This window comes from Pleurodeles waltl, chromosome 3_1, assembly GCF_031143425.1.
Source record: "Pleurodeles waltl isolate 20211129_DDA chromosome 3_1, aPleWal1.hap1.20221129, whole genome shotgun sequence".
In the NCBI taxonomy this organism is placed as follows: Eukaryota; Metazoa; Chordata; class Amphibia; order Caudata; family Salamandridae; genus Pleurodeles; species Pleurodeles waltl.
In genome coordinates this window covers 137848011-137870747 of record NC_090440.1, presented here as the reverse complement: position 1 = coordinate 137870747, position 22737 = coordinate 137848011, and positions in this window count along the sequence as shown.

Below are 22737 nucleotides of genomic sequence, written 5' to 3'. Positions count from 1 at the left end.
ATCCAGTGGGTGTTGCGTGGAAATTTCTCCCGCATGGCAGGCGCTTCATCAATTCCTCTCTGGAAGTCGGGCTGCGTCGTCCCGGGTCAGCTATGCATCGATCCGGTGGGCTTTGCGTCGAAGTTCCGGTCGCAGCGCAGGTGCTGCATCGATCTTCTCCTTGCGAAGTCGGGCTGCGTCATTCCAGGTTCGGCGTGCAGTGAATTGCTCACTGCAGGGTAGGCTGTGTGTCGTTTTTAACAGGCTGTGCGTCAAATTTTCACCGCACAAGAAGTCCAGTTGCAGGAGTGAATTCTATTTGGTCCTGAGACTTCAGGGAACAGGAGGCAAGCTCTAACCAAGTCCTTGGAGAGCACTTCTCAGCACAGCCATGGAGCAGCAAGGCCGCAGGGCAACAGCAAGGCAGCAGTCCTTGTCAGAAAAGCAGTCCCAGTGAGTCCTTTGGGCAGCCAGGCAGTTCATCTTGGCACGTCTGGTTCAAGGATTCTTCACCAGCAGGTTTCTTGTCCAGAAGTGTCTGTGAGGTAGGGTGTCTACCCCAAGAAGTATCTAAAGTATGTGGTTTTGGGTCCTCTTCGTATACCCATTTTGGCCTTTGAAGTAGGCTTACTTCAAAGGAAATCTCACTTGATTGTGAAATCCTGCCTTGCCGGGGCAAGGTCTCAGGCACACACCAGGGGGTTGGAGTCTGCATTGTGTGAGGGCAGGCACAGCCATTTCAGGTGCAAGTGACTACTCCTCCCCTCCCTCCTAGCACAGATGGCTCATCAGAATATGTAGGCTGCACCCCAGCCCCCTTTGTGTAACTGTCTGGAGAGAGGTGCAAACAGCCCAACTGTCAAATTAACCCATACAGGGAATCCACAAACAGGCAGAGTCACAAAATGGGTCAAGCAAGAAAATGCCCACTTTCCATAAGTGGCATTTTCAAACACACAATCTCAAACCAACTTTTCTAAAAGATGTATTTTTAAATTGTGAGTTCAGAGGTCCCAAACTCCACATGTCTATCTGCTCCCAAAGGGAAGCTAAGTTTTAATCATGTTTAAAGGCAGCCCCCAGGTTAACCTATGAGAGAGATAGGCCTTGCAACAGTGAAAACCAAATTTGGCACTATTTCACTGTCAGGACATATAAAACACATTAGTATATGTCCTACCTTAGCCATACACTGCACCCTCCCCATGGGGCTACCTAGGGCCTACCTTAGGGGTGTCTTATGTGTAGGAAAAGTGAAGGGTTAGGCCTGGCAAGTGGGGACGCTTGCCAAGTCAAATTTACAGTTTAAAAATGCACATGCAGACAATGCAGTGGCAGGTCTGAGACATGATTACAGGGCTACTTATGTGGGTGGCACAATCAGTGCTGCAGGCCCACTAGAAGCATTTGATTTACAGGCCCAGGGCACCTCTAGTACACTTTACTAGGGACTTTCTAGTAAATCAAATGTGCCAATCATGGATAAACCAATTAACAGTACAATTTACACAGAGAGCATATGTACTTTAGCACTGGTTAGCAGTGGTAAAGTGCTCAGAGTTCAAAAGCCAACAAAAACAGGTCAGGAAAAATAGGAGGAAGGAGGCAAAAAGTTTGCGGATGACCCTGCAAAAAGGGCCAAGTCCAACATGACCACCGATCAGCCTAAAGCCAGGGGAGGACAATCACTATCCTGATGTATTTCCCTGATTGAGGCGATAGAACAAGGACCCAGGCCCAAAACAGCAGGGACATGTTCCAGTTTTATGCCTTCCTGACTCCAGCTGGATCCCTCTGTCCATACTCTCAGTGCCAACTAAGCTAACCCATGGGGAACCTTTCTCCTCCCCTGCAGATACTCTCTGTGCAGCACCTAATCTTACTTTGCTCACAGATGTATCCCAGGGGCCGGATAGTACTACCAGGGCCAACACAGTGGTGTTGCGCACTCCACCCCGGGTTGTGACTCTTGTCCCTCCAGGAGTAACTCTGTCCACCAGGACAGCAAGCCAGAGTGGCCACAGACAGCTGTCAGGGATTAGAGCCAGGCCCCAGGCCCCTTAAAGCTCTCTAACCACTTGGACTGTGGAGAGTGGGGGCGGTAGCCCCAGGTGCCAGGCACCCTGTGATCACTCTCCCTTCCACCAGGTCAGGGATGACAGCCTGACCCTGATGCTCCCCTTTGGGGCTCTGTACCCTCCCTCCTGGAGCGGCACCCCCAGAGTCCAAGATTGTCAGGGTGCTTAGGGAAGCAGTCCTGCGCAATTCTACCACCAGTGCAAGGGTGTTAACCTGCAACTGATCTTCCAACCTGGGGTCTGTACCTTCAGGTTGGACTAGGGCCAGGGGTGAGGCTTCCCTCCCCCTGCCCTCCCTTCTGGGGTCTTCCACCATCCAACTAGGAGTGCCCCCCCCAGAATTCAACATGGTAGGGGCACTGTTAGCAGTAGCCCCTTCCTCCAGGTCAGGGGAGTCCCTGAACCTGGCCTTCCAATCCAGGGTCTGTACCCTTAGATTGAACTAGGGTCAGGGGTGAGTCTCTCCCTCCCCTGCCCTTACTCCCAGGGCTCTGCAACCCCCCTTCCGGGAGAGTGCCCCTAGAAATCACACCAGTGGGGGTGATTGGGCAAACCGCCCCCCCTTTCAGGTCAGGGTTTACCCCCTGCACCTGATCCTCCAGTCCAGGGTATGTACCCTCAGGCTGGATCACTGCCTGGAAACCCAGGACTTCCTAGGGGGCATACCTACTCCCCACCAGGTCAGAGTTTACCCTCTGAACCTGGTCCTTAAACCCAAAGTCACCACACTGTGGTTGAACCATTGCCTGACACACCAGGACCTCCCTTGGGGGCTCACCTACCCCCCACCAGGTCAGAGTTTAATCCCTGAGCCTGGTCATCCAACCCACGGTCACCACCCTGAAGTTGAGCTATTGCCTGGCACGTCAGGACTTCTTGGGGCTTCCTGGGGGACACACTCACCCCCCACAAGGGACACACCATCCCCAAGGGCAACACAAGAGACTGGTGGGCGCAGGTCTCCTGACCTCTGCCCATCTGGCAGAGTGGGGATCCTCCCAAAACCAGAACTTGTCTCACCTAGGTCATTCCTGGGGGGCTGACCCCTGACCCTCCAGGTCCTCCACTGGGGTCCGCAGCCCCCTCTCAACTGTCTGGACCTCTGCACCCCCTCACTAGGAGTGGTACTGCCAGACACCAGAACTGGTGGGATGCTGGCTACAGCCACCCCCCCAAGTTCTCCTGACACTGTGGGTCTCCCTCAACAGATGGCCCTACAGTACAGGCTAGGCTCCCCTCCTGGCGTTCCCTCATGGAACCCTCCAGGACCTGGTGTGATGTTGTGTTGTGAGTAAAAAAACACAACTGGATCGCGTTTCTTATATGGTACGTGCATTTATTCAATGTCGCCCCAGCCATCTGATTTCACCTCCAATCGTCGTCGCGCATCACCTTCATTCCATATTCAATCCCCATTGTGATCGCGTGATCCCACTCACATCAATACATCACACATCTCCCTTTTTATATTTAACAAAAGCTAACACAGAAATACTTGTTTTCACATAACAATATCTACAACAAAATGAGAAAAATCAATGCAACAGAAACCTTTACACACCCAAACATATGAAATTATCATCACACAACAAAACTAAATCCCTGCTATACAGTGTGTATTAATTGTCTACACTATAACATCATAAGTGCAAAGACTTTCCTTTGCAAGGATAGGCCTAGTATCCCAAACAACAACTTCCCAACCCTTGTCAATTGAGAACATAGGCCCTCATTACAACCCTGGCAGTTGGTGGTAAAGCAGCGGTAAGACCCCCAACAGGCCGGCGGTAAAAAAAAATGGAATTATGACCGCGGCGGAAACGGCCAACATAGACAGCCACTTTAACACTCCGACCGCCACGGCGGTACAAACAAACAGCATAGCGGTCACCGCCAACAGACAGGCGGAAGACAATGTACCGCCCACACCATTATGAGAGGCCAATCCGCCACCTATTCCGGGGCGGATTCAACGCGAACAAAAACACGGCGGAAACAGGACTTGGAAGGGAAAACTCTCACCTCTACACACCCCACGAGGAACCAGGACGCCATGGAGTTGGAACTCCATATTCTCCCTGCGATTGTCTTCCTGCTGCTCTACCAGGAGCACGACCGACGGCGGCGACGACCACGGTGAGTACTGCACCTACGACACAGGGGAGGGGGGAGGGAAAAGAGAGTGACATACACACGCAACACGCAACACCCCCACCCCATCCTCACACACAACAACACACACACCAATACATGCTGAAAAATTACATTTACACCCCTCAACCCCCCCTGGAAGAACGCAATGACAAAAGGAAATGATTTGAACGATTGTAATCAGGAAAAATCCATTATTCAAAAATATATATACACTATTAACAAATATGTACACCAAGCATTCAAGTCCATGTACTGCACCTACATAGTCCGTGGACCACTGGGCCCAAAATGCATGGGCGAGGCCCACACTCAATACCCTATCCAAACGGAGAGAACACTGCAAGGGCATCAGATTGAAATAAAACAGGCACCTCAGGGGGAAGGGAATGGGGGGCACCTCAGCTGAATGAGTGCACGACGCCAGCTCCACGAGGGGGCTCCATACCCATTGATGTATCCTGGGGAGTGCAAAGCCACAGTCTCTCAAGTCTCTCCAGTGGGTGGGATGCCCACTGCTTTATCCTGCGGAGTGCAAAGCCACAGTCTCTCAAGTCTCTCCAGTGGGTGGCTTGCCCCCTGCTTTATCCTGGGGAGTGCAAAGCCACAGTCTCTCAAGTCTCTGCAGTGGGTGGTTTGCCCACTGCTTTATCCTGGGGAGTGCAAAGCCACAGTCTCTCAAGTGGATGCCTTTCTCCACTGGTCCTGGAGGGGGCTTTGTGCCCAGAGTGCTTCATCCTGCCAAGGACAGAGGTAGTGGATGTCATGCTCCACTGGTTCTGGAGGGGGCTTTGTGCCCAGAGTGCTTCATCCTGCCAAGGACTGAGGTAGTGGATCTGACACTCCACTGATGGTGGGGCAACATGGAAGCTGTCCAGGCCCCTGGAACTGACCAACAGCCTTGTACGACTGACCACTGGGGATGGCAGCCATGCCTGCGGTGGTGCCACTGGCACAGGATGTGGTGTGGCTGCTGGCGGTGCTGGCGCCGGCCTCAGTAGTGGCGGTGCTTGCGCCACTCATTGGGCAGCAGTGCTGGTGGGTGGCTCACTGAGTGTGCTGCTGGCAGCGGTGTCCTGTGTGGCGGTGCTGGTGAGGGGTTCACTGAGCGTGCTGCTGGTGGCGATGTCCTGGGTGGCAGTGCTGGTGGGGGGCTCACTGAGCGTGCTGCTGGCGGCGGTGTCCTGGGTGGCGGTGTCCTGGGCGGCGGTGCTGTTGGGGGGCTCATTGAGCGTGCTGCTGGCGGCGGTGTCCTGGGCGTCGGTGCTAGTGGGGGTCTCACTGAGCGTGCTGCTGGCGGCGGTGTCCTGGGCAGCCGTGCCCGTGGCGGCGGTGCATGTGGCGGTGCCGGTGGTGGTCATGTCCGCTGTGCAGGTTGGCGGCGACTTCCCTTTCTTTCTCTGCCCCTTCCCCACCTTGGATGGTGGCACAGCTGTCTTGCCTCTCCCAACTGTTGTCCTGGCTGAGCCCTTGGTGCCTGGTGTTTTGGCCTTTTCCCTCCGGGCTGTGGGCAACTTCTTTTGTTTTGGAGGTCAGGGAATGTCCTTGGCCTGGCTCCTTGGACACTGGTTGCCCTGCTGCTTAGTGCACTCCAGAAGCCAGTTACTGCTGGCACCACTATTCCCGGTGATGTGGTGGCTGAGGTGCTGGGTTGGGACCTGGAGAGGCGGGCCCTGGGGGACCAAAGGGGTGGGGAGGTGAAGGAAAGAGGTCAAGGTTTGACAGGAAAAGTTTTTTAGACACACTGGGACGGGTAGATGGAGGGGGTTTGGGAGTGGAGGAAGAGGAAGTGGTTGTAGGAGGTGTTTGTTTGCTGACTTTGGGTGAAGGTGCATGGGCTGGAGGCTGTCGTGAGGTGGATGGCTGTTGGGTAGGTGTGTGAATGCATTTCTGTAGTTTGGGAGGAGGGCTCACAGACACACTGGGAGAGGACACAGGGGATGTGTGCATGGTAGTGGGGGTGGTGAGTGCACGTTAGCGTTGTGTGGTGATAGGCGTGCTGTTGATGGACGTAGTGGCTGAAGATGTAGTGCATGCAGGTGTGAGTGGAGACGTGACAGGGAGAGAGGAGGGAGACATGGAGGAGGGGGACACACTGGAGGCAGTGGCTGTTGGTATGTCTGCATGGGTATGATGCTTGTGTGAGTGCCTGTGGGATGTGTGGTGCTTATGTTTTCCAGAGCTACCCTTGTGTGTTGAGGTGTGTGCATGCTGGTCTGATGGTGTGCTTGGGATAGGCTGAGGTACTGGGGATTGGGTCTGGGTGGAGGAAGTTGGAGGGATGAGGCTGGACACAGGGACAATGTCTGCCATCAGTGCTGAGGCCAGAGTCTGAAAAGCTCGCTGTTGGGCTGCCTGACCAGAATGAATGCGCTCCAGCTATGCATTTATCTGTTGCAAATGCCTCTCTACACCCTGGATGGCATTCAGAATGGTAGACTGCCCAACAGTGAGGGATCTGAGGAGGTCAATGGCCTCCTCACTGAGAGCAGCAGGGCTGACTGGGGCAGGGGCTGAGGTGCCTGGGGCGAAGGAGATGCCCACCCTCCTGGGTGAGCGGCCACGGGGCATACGCCGAGGGGCTGCTGGGAGGGCGGTGCTGGTAGGGGGGGTGGCGGCTGTACCTGTAGATGCAGTGGGCACAGAGGGGCCCGCCACCGCAAGGGAGCTCCCATCAGAGGAGGAGCCGGTGTTGTTGGTCTCAGCTCCTGTCCCCACCATGGAGCTCCACACGTCCTCCGTCCCACTGGTGAATTCTGAGTCCGTAGTCTCGCCCTCGAGGGCCATGTGGGATGCAGCTCCCTCCTGCTCCAGTGGCACAGCTCTTCCACCTGAAGATGCTAATGCACACAAGAACAGGGAGACCACAAAAAGGGGGGGAAAGAAAGTAGAAAGACATGCTCAGTGCATGCAATACCGCTACCGTTGGCGGACACTACAGACACAGCAGCCCTCTGCACTACGCCATGCACTTAGAGTTCCCTAATTAATCCCAGGGACATGGGGTACAAGGCCTATGCCCGATTGCTGCACACATGGAAGTCACAGGAGCCTGACTAGGGGTAGGTGGCTCTTACCACTGGTGGGGTGGGGTGCCACATAGCCTGCCTCATGAAGGGACCTTGCCTACAAAACTCGCCCTGGCCTAGGGGAACCCACAACCCACAACCCACCTCCCCCACCCAGACACCTCCAATGCAAGCTGAATCAGATGGATGTGATGGTACTCACCCCGTTGTGGCTGCTCAAGCGCCCATCCAACTCCAGATATGCCACCGCCAGGATCCGGAACATCAGGGGGGTCATGGTGCGACAGACACCCCTCCCACGTTGGGAGGCCATCCCCAGCTGGGCCTCCGCCGTCTTCGTGCTCCAGCAGCGAATGTCCTCCCATCTTTTACGGCAGTGGGTGCTCCGTCTGTGGTGGACCCCCAGGGCCCGGACGTCCTTGGCGATGGCACGCCAAATATCCTTCTTCTAGTGGGCGCTGACCTACAAGAATAGTGCAGGGGAAAAGGAAAAACTATAACCGTCCGGACCGTCACAGTCATTGGCCCACGTTCCCATCCTTGCCCTGACGCACATCCACTCACCGTCGTTTCATGCACGCCTCATTCTCCCCCGTATCTCCCATCCACACCACTCCAAACAGGCATTGCCCATACAGCATGCTCACAGTGTACTCACCTGTTTGTCTGGAGGACCGTAGAGTAGCGTGTACTGGGGGAGGACCCCATCCACTAGTTTGTTCAAATCCTCCAATGTGAAGGCAGGTGCCCTTTAGCCAGACACTTGAGCCATTTTCGCTTCCAGACTGTGGTCACAGCAGCACTTGCAGTGTAGGTCCTCTCCTGTCGAAGATCAGGTATCAAGTGAGTGAACAGAGAGAAAATGGCGGTCACGTCAGCGGCGGTGCGTACTGTCACCGCCGGCGTACATCGTCATTGGCTCCTGGGACCCATAGGGTCCAATGTTAACCAATGCAGGATTGCGCTACGGTCTTCGACCGCCTACCGCGATGGTGTACAACGCCAGTGCAGTTACCTCATATCCCCTTGTCCCACATTACAGGTCAGGCAGCCTCCATTTCAGGGGGCCACATGGCATTAATTTTAAATGTGTCACACATATCTAGGCCTTGCATACACACTAAGACAGGCACATAGCGGATTGACAAATGTGTGCAATAAAGCTTCTTATTTCGTACCTCAGTGTTGGCTGACCCTCTGATCGCTGTTCTCATCCATAGGGCACGTCCGCTGGGGCAGGTGAGGTGATGGCGGCATCCTCCGGTGTATAAACCGCTGGTGGACCTGTCGACAATGGAAGAGCGACATGTAATAGTCACCTACAGACTTGATCATGCCACAATCCATGAACTGTGTGCCCAGTTGGAGCCAGACCTGATGTCAGCTATCCGCCATCCCACAGGGATCCCCCCTCTAGTGCAGGTCCTGTCAGTACTCCATTTCCTGGCAAGTGGGTCCTTTCAAACAATAGTAGCCATTGCATCAGGCATGTCCCAGCCAATGTTCTCTAACGTGTTGTCCAGAGTGTTGTCTGCCCTGCTGAAACACATGCGCAGCTACATCGTTTTCCCTCAGGTGGAGGATTTGCCTAAAGTGGTGTTGGCACACCAAAAATTTACTTTTAACTGCACCAACTATCTAACTAACTGTTGCTGCAGACTATCGGAGCCACGTGTGGGTGAGTATGGTGAATGTAGACAACCTCTGCTGAGAGTGTACCCCAGTCCCCACAGAAGTGACCCATCTAGGTCGGGGTGAGACTTGCGGGGCTCCAGTGAGACTCGCTCGACCCCTGCTCCAATTTTTACTTTTGAATTTAAGTCAACATGCCGCCACAACCAAAGCCCAAGGGCCAATTGGCTAGATGCCCCGATAACCCACTACTCCTGCTTACAGTGCCCAGTGCCCCTGGCCCCGATCAAATTGGTGCCGGCTCTTTCTAGGTTTTGCATCAACCTTTACCTACCCATGTGCTTCCACTGACATAATGCACAAAAGGAAACCCCGTCACCAGGTCCAACTCAGCCGCGGAGCGGAAAGTAACTTTGGGCCCACCTACTGCTAGGAACACTCGGAGCACCATACAGATACACCAACCCCCAAAATCGTCCCCGTCAGAGGTAAAAAACTGAATGGTTTATTAAGGTTCGAGTAGAGCTTATCGAAGCCTCATCCTGTCAGCAAGACGTCCAACTCCCAACTGCCAAGTACAAGATTCCTTCTCTGTGAGAACGTACGCTTCGTTCCAAGGACTGTCTTGCTGACATCAATGTTGGGCTCCCATGGTAACAGAACACTTCATGGTTTACCGGTTGTAATACGAACAATAGTTACCACACTCCCCAATGAGATTAATTATACAGTTCTTTTTACCCCCCTCCAACCCTAGAGCCCCACCGGTTACATCTAACACTGGCAACCTAGAAGGCGCTGAACATTAGTAAACAGACGTTACCACATCACCTCCCCCTTATTACAAGTAACAACCCAATAATAAATTTAAATATAACAAAGCTAAACTATAACAAAGTATCAAGAAATTACAGCTGCAAGAGATCACAAATGGTCTTGTAAACGTGTAGGCTTCTTAACCACCCTCTTAGGTCTAGAACATAGATCACAAGCTGAGTTGGAGTCAGGTAAGACACTCTTGCTAACGATTCCACCACAAGTGGTAGAGGGTTCCCCTATTTCTACTGGTTGACAAATGTAACATGTTGCCATTCTATTCAAGTTCCAGATCCTTTGGTTGTTTGTTTTCACAGCATTTTTGAATAGTTTCATCACTTTAAATGGACCCATAAATTTAGTAGGTCCCTTCTCAAGTCTTGGAGATTTTATTTTTATCCAATCACTAATATTAATCTTTGTTTCTTTCACACTTTTGCGTGCATCATACCATTCTTTCCTCTGAATTTTTTTTTTGTGTTCCCTTCTCCTCCATCCATCCACATCACTCACAAGAGGGTCAATAGTTAACCGTTTTTCTTGTACCCACCCAGGGGCAACCTCGTGACAAGGTAGCCTTCCTCTAAACAGGTGAAAGGGCGTCACACCCGTGGAGGAATGTGGAGTTAAGCGATATTCACACTCCTGTTTTTTTATTGCAAAGTCCCACTTAACTCCCTGTGATTGCACCAGTTGCATACATTCCTTAAGCACCTTAATAAAACGTTCCACCACACCATTTGATTCGGATGGTATAGTGCCGCCTTTTTGTGTTTAATGGCTCTGTCCTTCAAAAAAGACTCCATCACTTTTGATGTAAACTGAACCCCATTGTCAGTGAGAATAGAAGAAGGGAAGACTTCCTTTTCAAAGAGTTCTTCAAGAAACGCAATTACGTCTCCAGAATCTACAGAGTTCATGATCTTGATCTCAGGCCATCTGGAATACATATCAATACAAACCAAAAAGTAACGATCTGCAGATCCCAATCTCACAGGGCCAAGAATGTCTAACGCTACATCCACCCATGGTCCTGAGGCCTCTTCCCTTATCACCATGGGTTGAACCCTGCACTTTTAAGTTTTATCAGATCGAACACACATTTGACAATCTCTCACTTCTCTCTCTACCATAGTATCCATGGCAGGCCACCAATATGTGGCTCTCAATCTCTCTTTGGTTTTGGAGATTCCCATGTGACTAGCGTGAGCATTTGCAACTAATTTCTTCCTCAAGACATTGGGAGGAATTAATTTGCTACCTCTTACTAGTAGCTGGTCAACAACTGCCAATTCATCTTTTACCTGCCAAAAAGGTGCCAGCTGCTCACCCCAACCATACCTAGTCATGTCTATCACTTTCTGAAGAGTGTCATCTTTCAACAACCTTTCCTTCTATTCCGATTCCTGAATTACTGAGCTTGTTATGAAGCAAACTTTTACATCCTGATCAAAATCCTCTCCAGCAAAATACTCCCCATCACCATCATCACCAGCTTCCTCATCCCCTACTTCCTTGGAGTGATGCACATTGCAAAGTCTAGAAAGACAGTCAGCTTGTACATTCAACACGCCCGGTATGTAGGAGACAACATACTCAAATTCCTGCAAAGCCACAACCCACTTACGAATCCTATGAGAGACCAAATCAATACCTTTGTTCTTAAACACCTCTTTCAACGGTTTGTGATCCGTAATGATTTCAAAGCTGCGACCCCACAGAAATGTTCTCAATTTCCTAACTGCCCAATATTCACCTAACGCTTCCTTTTCGATCACCGAATAATTGCATTCTGCTCCCTTCAAACTTCTTGATAAGAATAGTCCTATTCACTCCTTTGGTTCTCTGCATAAGGACAGCACCGATACCCTTAGAACTGGTGTCGCACATCAATTTAACCTCATCCTTTGCGTCAAAACTACCCAAGTCAGATGCACCTCGCAAACTACTCTTTACATCATGAAATTCATGTGTGCAGCGATCACACAACCGAAATTCAACACCTTTCTTCAAAAGGCATCTCATGCACCTTGTTCTTTCTGTGAACCTTGGCACAAATTTGTTGTAAAATTCTGCTATACCAAGAAATTTTACTAGCTCCTCTTTGTTCTTAGGAACAGGCATGTTGGTGATGGTGTTAACCAAAGCCGCTTTAGGGCGAATGCCCTTTTCATAAATTTCATGCCCTAAATATTCAATAGCCAGGGTATCAGATGAACATTTTTCAGATTTTAAAGTTAGGCCTGAGTCTTTTAATCTATGCAATACCTTTTCCAACTTCTCATTATGTTCAGTCACATCAGCTCCATATACTAAAATATCATCCTGATAAATCTTAATACCTTCTACACCTTTCAAGACCTTTTCAAGTGCTCTTTGAAAAACTGATGCCGCCAATATTAGGCCAAAGGGCATCCTGAGAAACTTGAAGGTGCCAAAGGGAGTGATGAGGGTTGTGAGTTCCTGGGATGACAGATGTAGCCTTATCTGGTGATACACTGATGACAGATCAAGGGTGGAAAAGTGTTTGGCTCCATTAAGAGAACACAACATTTCATTAATGTTGGGCAGGGGATGATGATCTACTACCACAGCTTTGTTCAATTCTCTAAGATCCACACATAATCTTGCCTCCCCTTTGGCCTTCCTAGCCATTACTACAGGGGCTACCTACTCTGATGCCTCAACGTCTTCAATTATTCCACCACTGAGCAATTTATCAATCTCTTCTTTCATTTGTTGTTTCACAGATATGGGAACTGTTCTTACCTTAGCAACTTTGGGTTGAACTCCAGGCTTTAATTTGATCTCAAGTAGGTAATCATTTAAGCAACCTATTTTTTTAAAAAAAACTTCAGGGAACTTACTTATCCATCTTTTCGCAGAGTCTTCCACATGGTTTACAGAAGAATCATCTTTCAAGATAACAGGGGGATCCTCATTCGGATCCAGTTAAACACGTAGATCCCGCTGATGGAACCAGCTGATCAAAGAATCACCCTTTAAGGAAACATAGACCCTTCCCAGAATTATACGTCCTTTAAACTCAATAGTACCCCAAAAGTAACCCAGTAGCTTGATCGGTTCTCCACCATACCCTTTGGCCCTGATGTCAAGCTTCATCAACTTAAGTTTACCTTTTAAATGCTGGTCATAAAAGCTTTTGGGAATAAGAGTTATTTTTGCCCCAGAGCCAAACAAGATCTTAACTGCTTCACCATTCACCAAAATCGTTTCAATGGGACCACCCAAACATCAACTCTTAGTTTGCATGATATCAACCTCATTTACAAAATTCACTTCATTAATCGGATCTTCGCACTCAATTTCTCTCACTTTCTTAGTTATCCGTTTCATCCCACAACATTTTGCCAAATGCCCCTTTCTGCCACAGTTCTTGCAAAGTACCTTCCAACCTGGACACCCCTCGTTATTAGCCATGTGCTCCACATTGCCACACCTAAAACACTTTCCAGGAAAAGGTTTAGTCAATTTAGTATCATTTTTCCCTTTAGAAACTTTGAAATCTGATGAGGTATAATCTTGCACAGTTTTAATAGTAATGTTCACCTCTACACTGTGGCCATCTGACTCTATTTTATGACTCTTTAAAACTTCAACACAGTTCTTAGAGTGCTCACACATTTTTGCAACAGTAAGTACTTCATCCAACGATGGATTGTCTTTTTGCCACATGCCCTCCTTAGCTTTTTCTAATGTACATCCCAACATGAATTGATCTCTTAAGCGCTCTTCATAAGAATTCCCAAATCCAAAGGTAGAGGCCAGACCTCGCAATGAAGTGATGTACTGCTCTATTGATTCTCCTTGTCGTTGCATTAGTTTCCCAAACTGATAATGTTCAAGGGCTGTACTTACTTTGGGTAGGTAATGTAAATCAAGGTTTTTTATAAATATTACATATTCATTGAGACCGGCAGCCTCATTGACAGAGAGATCAGGTAAGTTTTCAAATATTTCTTGTCCTTCAGTACCAAGGCAGTACATTAGTAAGGATGTCTTTCTTTCAGCACTGAGGGAGGTACCACAGACTTTGGCATAATTGACAAATACCTTTTTCCTTTTTTGCCATTTGATAGGAGGTTCACCAGAGGATGCCAAAAAGAATGGGGCTGCTGGTACATTCTGCATGTTGTTGGCTGATAATATGCAAGAAGATTCACAATATCAAATGTTTTAGAGGAAAGGAAAGAAGGTTGCAAAATTTCAGTAGGCCAAAACTGTGCATGTCGACGTCGTGCACGCACTTCGTGCAGAAGGATTATAGTTTTGATGTGGACATCATCGGGAAACAAAAACAAACAAAAAAGTTGCACACACGCAAGAAGATGTAATTACACTGTTTCTCTGGATGATGCTTAGCGTCCTTCAGTCGTCACAGTAACGTGCGTGTATCTTCTGCGCATGTGTACTGAGAGACGCGAAGATTGCACACATACGAAGAGTTAGCGTCTTCTGACGACACTCAGCGTCTCTCTCTCACCATGGTAACATGCGCGCGACGGTTGGGCACGCACGGAGACTCAGCGTCTTCTATCACCACGGAGACGAGAGAACGTGTCTCGTCCTTGTTGCCGCTGTCGTGAGAGTGTGTCTCGCATGTGTTGTCCTCTCGCGTCTCGGTCTCGTGTCTGGTGTCGCGAGGAGGTTTCCAGTCCTGAGGCCTCTTGCTTCAGGGGAGCACAGCGTCCTGCCCGATGAAAATATCACTTTACTCACAAGACCCGGCTGAAGTCATCTGGGTCCTGGTGTGGCCAGCGATAGTCAGGAAGTCCTCCGCAACAAATCCTGGAGGCGATAGGATACGCAGGGCTCAGTTGAGTCTTCAGACTCCTCAGCTCGTCGCCAAAATGAAGTATTAAATGATGATTACGCCATCAGAGGTAAGAAACTGAATGGTTTATTGAAGTTCGAGTAGAGCTTATCGAAGCCTCATCCTGTCAGCAAGACGTCCAACTCCCAACTGCCAAGTACAAGATTCATTCTCTGTGAGAACGTACGCTTCGTTCCAAGGACTGTCTTGCTGACATCAATGTGGGGCTCCCATGGTAACAGAACACTTCATGGTTTACAGGTTGTAATATGAACAATAGTTACCACACTTCCCAATGAGATTAATTATACAGTTCTTTTTACCCCCCTCCAAACCTGGAGCCCCACCGGTTACATCTAACACTGGCAACCTAGAAGGCGCTGAAGTGGTTTCTCCCATGGCCGGCCCATGTAAGTTCTCGGACCATCATAACCCCACTGTGCGAAGCGTGAAGCGCCGGTCACATTCATGTCCTAGGCTCCATGGGAAACCCAGGCATTATACAAGAAACCCTCTGCAGCATTATAATATCTCCTTCAACCCACAGGAGCCGGTGTCTCCAGTGTCGGTACCAAGTATTCCTGGGAAAGTAGTGAATCATTTAGAGAACCTGAAAAATTCACATTATCACTGCCCAACTACAACAGTACACTCCACCTGCCTCTCAGGCTCTTAGTCGGTCCACTCCCCCAGTGTCATCCAGACCCATCTCGTGCATGACAAGTGCAACTGCCCAAAATTTCAGCATGGGGGATCTTTCAATTTCCTTCCTTCATAACCTTGAGTCCAAAATAGAAAGAACTCTGGAGCTTACTCCTAAGTTGTTAAGAATGTCAGAAGCAATAAGGGAACTACTCCCAGACACAGACGACACACAAGATTCTAACAGGTTGGAGAACTTGCACTCAGCACTGTAAGTGCAGCACAAAGCTCCATAGCCAGAGAACTTATATGGCAGTCCACAAAAACGGAGATGTAAATAGTCCTCCGGCAGTCGAGTGCAGTGCCTAGCGCACATGAGCATTAAGCTGTACTCTATGGAAAATAATATTCAAGGCCACCTGGATGCCAAGACATGTTCACGCTCATGTGCAGCTATTATTGACAGGTGGGCAATCCTCCCAGATGTTTCAAGTGAGCTTGTCACCATAATTAAGGGCAAAGTTGACATTTCAGCAGCAAGCAGCTCACCAGCCACCTGCAAGCAAATCCTGGAGACACCTAATGCTGAGAGACCATTCTCTTGCTCAATTACAAATCTAACTGACAACCAGCAGCCAAATCAGGGTATCCTTTGTCCTCATGCACAGGCCAACTCATTTCACCCCCCAAATGGCGTCTATCCCCCGTACTGCCGCCCAGTCTATCGGCAAGGATATCAAAGAGGCTCAAACTAGTCCTGCGCCATCAGGAGAGCCTCTCTCCAAGAGGGCAAAGAAAAAGTTACAAAAACAGCATAAGAAAGGCCTCCAAAGTAAAAAGAGCTGTGTTGCTTTAACCATCCAGAACCAGCCTTCATTGGTTCCAAATACTAATTTTTCACTATACCCAATTTTGACCTCTAATCTGGGCTCAAACTACCAAACAACTACCGAGGCCTCAAAACCTGATTCTAAGACTCCCCTTTCACCCATAATCACACAGGAAGGCCTGGCAGGGCACGTCTGGGCTCCAAGTTCACTTCATCTCAATCAAACAACAAGGAAAGGGTGAATTCCAGCATGCAGGCCACCCCTGTGAGTGTGCCAAGCACAGAATTCCGTGAGCACACAGTATGGGGCCCCCATTTGTCTGCCATCATCCCACAGTCAGCACAATGCCCAGGCAATTTTGGGCCTCACCCAAAACGGGCACCATGTGGAAGAGACTCCGGACATCGGCCCACTAGGTACTACTCAAGTATACAGACCAGAAGTGGCAATGTCAAAAGCCACCAAGGAGGAGCTGCCCGCTCAGGAGGTACTGTTAACTCCTGGATACTTCGCTAAAGGGCGATATGATATCTTAAAAAGGGGAAATATACTTCACCTATTTAAACACCTACCGGCCCTGGCACTCATTCATTCAGATGACATAGCCTGGCTCAGGTTTCAGAATCTCCCCGGGGATACTCAAAGAGTCACCTCTGGCAGGATTTCACCATCTGCACCATCAAGTCGCAGTGTTCAGGGAAGTGCCACAGTTGGCAGAATGGGAAACAGACATCACATTCCCCCATCAAAGAAATACCCTCATGTCCTCAACGTTTCACTTCACAGAAGGCGACACACTTTATCCTGCATGGCACAAAGAGTATTAACAAAGACAGGATTCATCAAACCTGGCCAAGGACAGCCAAGGCCCTCAGAATAACATGCACAAATTTGCTAAGGGATGTGTGTCTCCGGTCTCTCTTGGCAGAGTTGCAACAGGTCAAAGTCCCCTTCAACGGCATTCCTAACACTAGCCATAGATCGACCCAAGGTAAACATTCCCAGGAGATAGTCCTCTGCTAACAACTGTCAATCATCTGCTGGAATGTGGCAAGCCTAAAAAAAATCACTCAGGATTAAATTAGCTCTCGACTATCTCACCAACTGTGACATATTATGCCTCCAGAAGACTTGAGCTACCGCAACACCACCACTTGCAGGGTATTTTGAATTTCATGTTGCTTCTGTAAAACACAATATACTTGTTCACCCGTCTGGTGGGCTTTCTATTTTAATCAAGTATGGCTGAAAAATAGGGGCTCCTGAAATACTCACCAACTTGCAAACTCTTCAAGAACTGCTCATCAAAGGCCTAAACTTTAATTCCCAAGCGATTCAACTGTTGCTAATCAACTGCTACCTTAATTATCACCGGACCAGAAGAAAGAGGGTCTGGGCCTTCTTGTAAACACAATTGACGAGATGCTGAACAACTCTCATCAGCCTATTATTGTTGATGACTTTAACATCAGGGCCCAGGGCTTGCTTTCTAACTCTCACAGTTCGTCAGCCGACATCGCACCCTTATGTGCTCTTCTTCATAATCATAAAATACCATCTGCTCAATCTTTAAAAGAATCTTGTAATCCCTGCCCGCATATCCACCCTATTTTCAAGAATATATCCACCATCAACTACATCTTTGTCAGTGAAGCACTGGTGCCCAAACTTCAAGACTTTACAGTCAACAACAGAATTGAAAGGGACCATAGACCCCTGCGTACAAGTTTCTTCATAGAATTAAATGGACAGCGAATCTTAGGGGCAAACTTCTAGCCTGGGCAGAGAAAAAAAAGAGTCATAATCAGTCACTAGACTACACAGTACATAAGCACAGCTGGAAAATTGGGAAGAACTCGCTGAAGACCTCCAATAGGCACTGGGGAATGGACAACAGAAACCTTTGAGTAGGAATTTAACCATCTTAACAGTTTCCCACAACCGCACATCTGCACAAAGAAGATCACTGTCAGTAAGCGTAACCTACGTTGGGCTTTGGCTGCTAGAAGAAGATGCTAAAAACACAACCTGGCTAACCAATAACCATACTTAGAGCAGCCCACCAGCGGAAAGTATGGCAGCTAAAAATAGGAGCATATTGAAGCAGAGTGGCTTAGGATCTCCTCCCTACTAAAAGAAAAGAACCATTCCCATCTCTGGAAACACATAAACTACCTCTGTAATGCGGCCCAGACTAAAGAGGATGTTGTGGTAGAAAGGTTCTGGATCAGTGATGTAAAGCAGCTATATACAACTGATCATGCTACAGACAGAACTTCTCTCCCATCCCACCCCGCCCTAAAGTTTTTGTCCCAGCATGTCAATGAAGCAGAAGAACTGGGGGGTTTGCTTTCTCGCATTTTTCCAATCTGGTTTCAGGCCCGAATGCTCTACAATGGATAACATCATAGAACTGGCACATCTATCTCATCAAGTTATAAGGAGCAAGCAAACCCCCCAGTTCTTCTGTTTCATTGACCAGAGCATGGCCTTCAATAGGATGGACAAGGGCAGGCTTTGGGGGAAGCTAACAGCTTGGGGGATTCCCCTAGTTCCACAAGACATAGGCCCTCATTATGTCCCTGGTGGTCTTCTGAACGTCAGGGTAATGTGGCGGTATGACCGCCAACAGGCTGGCAGTACATACCGCCACATTATGAGATTGGTGGGTTGGCTGCAGCCAACCCGCAACTTCTCCACTCATACCACCATGGCGGTATGAGCTGCGGGCCGAAAAAGTCTATCCCGGCGGCCTGCAAAGTAACGCCCATGGTATTATGAGCCGGCCTACCACCATGATTTTCCCTGTCACTCGTATGTGGCTCCCCCCAACTCTCACCTAATGCTCGCCACCCCCCCTATCCAAATTCACCCCCACCCGATACACATACTAACCCCCCACCCTCCTCCGATCCACTCACTGACCCCCATACACGCACACACCACACAACTGACCACACACCCCCAAAGCCACACACGCACACCTCACCCCTACCCCAACTACAGTAACAGCGCCCCTCAACCCACACCCCCACTCCCTGCATACACACACAGACACCCACACATGCCAGGCATACACCCATTCACTTACACTGACATACACGCATTCATTCACACACTGACATACACGCATACTTCCAGACATGCTCACACACATTCTTACACACAATCACACTGACATGCAGACATGCACTCACTTCACCATTCTTACACGCATTCACTCATTTGCATACACCCATGCAAACAACACACACAGATGCATTCACATACACACTCAGACACACACACACACACACACACAACGCCCAACAGTGTTATCCACAGTCTGACACATCTAAGTAATCAATTAGAACACCCAACTGCAAATTCAATGTTGAAAGCTTTAAAAGCAAAATTGATCCCTGCTCTTAACTACGGTCACTTAGCCTTTTCCGGTGCCTTTGACATGCTTCTCAAGAGCTCCCACATCACAGCATATAAGAAAGTCTTGTGTGATCCATGGCAGTCCAGAAAAACAAGGCTGAGATTTGGGCTTGGTCTCCGGAGACCGACCTTGTGTGTCAGGGAGATTTATTAAATACTATATAAGGGTTCTGCGGGCCCCAAAGAACTGCCTCAAATATCCTCTCAAGTCAGTCTTCGAAGGAGAGGGCACCCCATGGCAAACCCAGTTAGCAAAGGCAATTGGTTTTCCCAATGTTGTGTCTGCTAACCTGCTCACCCAAGAAATTCTGTACTGAAAAAAAGGTGTGAACAGTCAGCAAAACTCATTTTAGCACAACATAGAAAGGCTACGGCCCAGTTCCAGCACCAAGTCACTGGATGCCTACTACATCCCGGGAAAGGTCGAGCCCTATTTTCAACACGCTGTCTCGGTCCAAGCACGTAGGACAATCCTTTACATGAAGCTCAATGCCTTGCCAATTACAGACTTTAACCCTGCCTGGGCGCGGCTGGCTGAGGCTGCCACTTGCAGGTTATGCAGCTATCCTAGGGAAACATAGCTCAAGCGGCTGAGTTGTTACCCTAATCGTCACTGATTATTGCTTCCCCTGTTCTGGGCCAATGGCATTAAACGGTGAAGAGAGGCCACAGACCTGTGCTTTTCTGATAACATGCCAAGGTCCATAGCCAGACTCGGAAAATTCAGGGACTCCATCGGTATCTCCATCCTCAACGCCCCTGCAGGGTGATGCTGGCCTTACTGCATCATGCTACAGGCACATACCATCAATCTTACTGTACCTCCCTTGTGGCCCTCATCCAGAGGAGCCAGGGTGCTTTTTCGGCCTAAGTCTAACATCTAATACCCCCATTAGCTAAGGACCTTAAGCCCCAAACCTGCATAAGGGCTAACTATCCAGGCCTGATGAAGCCAGTAGGATCCCTTCATTAATTCAACTCTGGGGTACCTGGTGCTAGAAAACGCCTTACAAAGTACTTTGCTCTTTTTTTCTCCTCCATTTACTTTGGTCGTTGTGTCCATGGTACAGAATTGTCAAAAATTCTATTGGTTTCACTTCTAAACTTTATTTTTCACCAATAATTTTAAACAAATTTTGCTTACAGGGCGCTGAGACCCTTTTTAGAAATGTTATTGATCATATCTTATATTTGTCTAGAATTGTTCTTTTTTAATTATAGTCACCAGTCATTCTACTTTTGTGAAATTATGCTCCCTGGCTGGTTATATATAATGACTGTAATTAATTGAACATGAAATAAATAAATAGAAATATATAACAGGAATGTTAATGCAGCATTTCACTAGAAAACACAGGTATGAGTGTGCTGTCTCATTTTCTTTTCTCTTACATAATTATCTTTTCAATTTACTTATTCGTTGTATATCATTACTGTTGGACTTGGCCCTTTCTGCAGGGTCATCCTCAGACCGTTTGCCTTTACTCTCCTGTTTTCGGAACCCATTCTTGTTGGCTTTTATGGATCTGCGCATTTACCCACTGTTGACCAATGCTAAAATGCTTGTGCTTTCTCTTTAAAACCTGGTAGAATTGGCTTATCCTCAAATGGAATATTTATTTTACTTGTAAGTCCCTAGTAAAGTGGTACTAGTAGGTCTGCATTACTGATTGTACCATCTACTTGAATAGCCCTTTAAACCTAACTCAGGCCTGCCATGACAGTCTGTGTGTGCAGTTTAAAACTGCTATTTCCACCTGGCAAATCAAACCTTCACCAGGCCCAAACCTTCCTTCTAGGACAGGACCTGGGAAGCCCAGAGGGCAGGGTGCAGTGTATTTATAAAAGTTTTGGTAGGCAAAACTCTTAAATTAGTTTTTCATTATTGCAAGGCCTGCCTCTCACGTACAATAATATTGGAGTTACCTTATTACATTTAATAAGATGTAACTACCAAATGGGAACATGTAACCAGTTCATATTTGGTGTCTTTGAAATTGTAGTAAAAAATCCTCTTTTATGGTAAAATCAGATTTTAAATTACAATTCTGAAAATTCCACATTTAGAAAGTTGTCATTTCCTGCCTTATCCTTGTAATGCCTGAAGCCTGTCTATAAGTCTAATGACTGTGTGTAGCTGACAGTTGAGCTTTGTGCATTCCTCTTATATAGCCACACACAATAAATAGCTTAGGTGTGTCTATATGGGCCATCACTGCAGGATAGGAGGAGGAGCTGGGCACAGCCCTATTTACACTTAAAAAGGCTGTGCTACTTACACTTAAAAAGGCTGTGCCCTGCCTCCTCAACAAGGGCTGCATGCTCCACGTAGTTAGTCTGGAACTAAGACAGGGGATGCAAGAAACCTGTGCACTTCAAAGGGAAACCTCTAGAAGATTCACCCACTTCTGAGGAAAGGCCCGTTATAAATATTGGACTTCAGACACCAACTCTTCAGTATACTTCTGAAACTGTGGATATTCTGCCAGGAAGGACTGCTGTGCTGCTAAAAGGATTGCCATTCTGCTGCCTTGCTGAATTGCTGCCTTGTTGCCCTCCTGCCTGAGTCAGTGGAAATAGACCTGCACTTGAACACAGATCTCCCAGAGTGACTTCATGGACTAGTCTCCTGGCCTCCTGTTTAGAGCCACAGGTACATAACAGGATCCCAACCACTTGACCCAGCATCCAGATCCAGATGGAGTAAGCCCTTGACCTCTAAATGGTGCCCTCAAGCACTAAACCCTTGATGTGACCTCAGTAGAGCTCAATTGAAGTTTTTGGGCTTTTCATGACCATGAACGGGCCAAATCCTTGTTGCTCGCACTGCCCACCAATGTGAAGTTAAGTCAACCTGACTGTTTGTGCCACAGCATCGACTGCTCATGGGGAGCATCACCGTGAAGCTCTGGCCCAATTGCTCACGCCGACAACAGGATCTTTGTGCTGCAGCAGCAACCATCCACAATACCAGTCCTGCTCTTCGTGCTGAATCAACAACTGTCTGTGATGCTTTCTTTGTCCTCAAGGCAACCTCCACTGTGAACAGGACTCTTTGCATTGGACTAAGAAGGTAACTTTTCAGCAGGATTAACCTGGTTCCTGTATCAGACCTGCATTCCACCGCAGTCAGCCTGCCCTTCTGATTTTCTCCAGGACTTGCACAACCAGACAGCTGCAAGTAGTGCTTTGGCATTTTTGGTGCTATTTTCACTTAAATCTTTAAAATATCATATCTCCAAACCTACTAATTCAATGTTTGTCATTTTGGTCTTGATTTATTGATACAATGCTGCTCTATTTTTCTAAATTGGTGTGGCAGC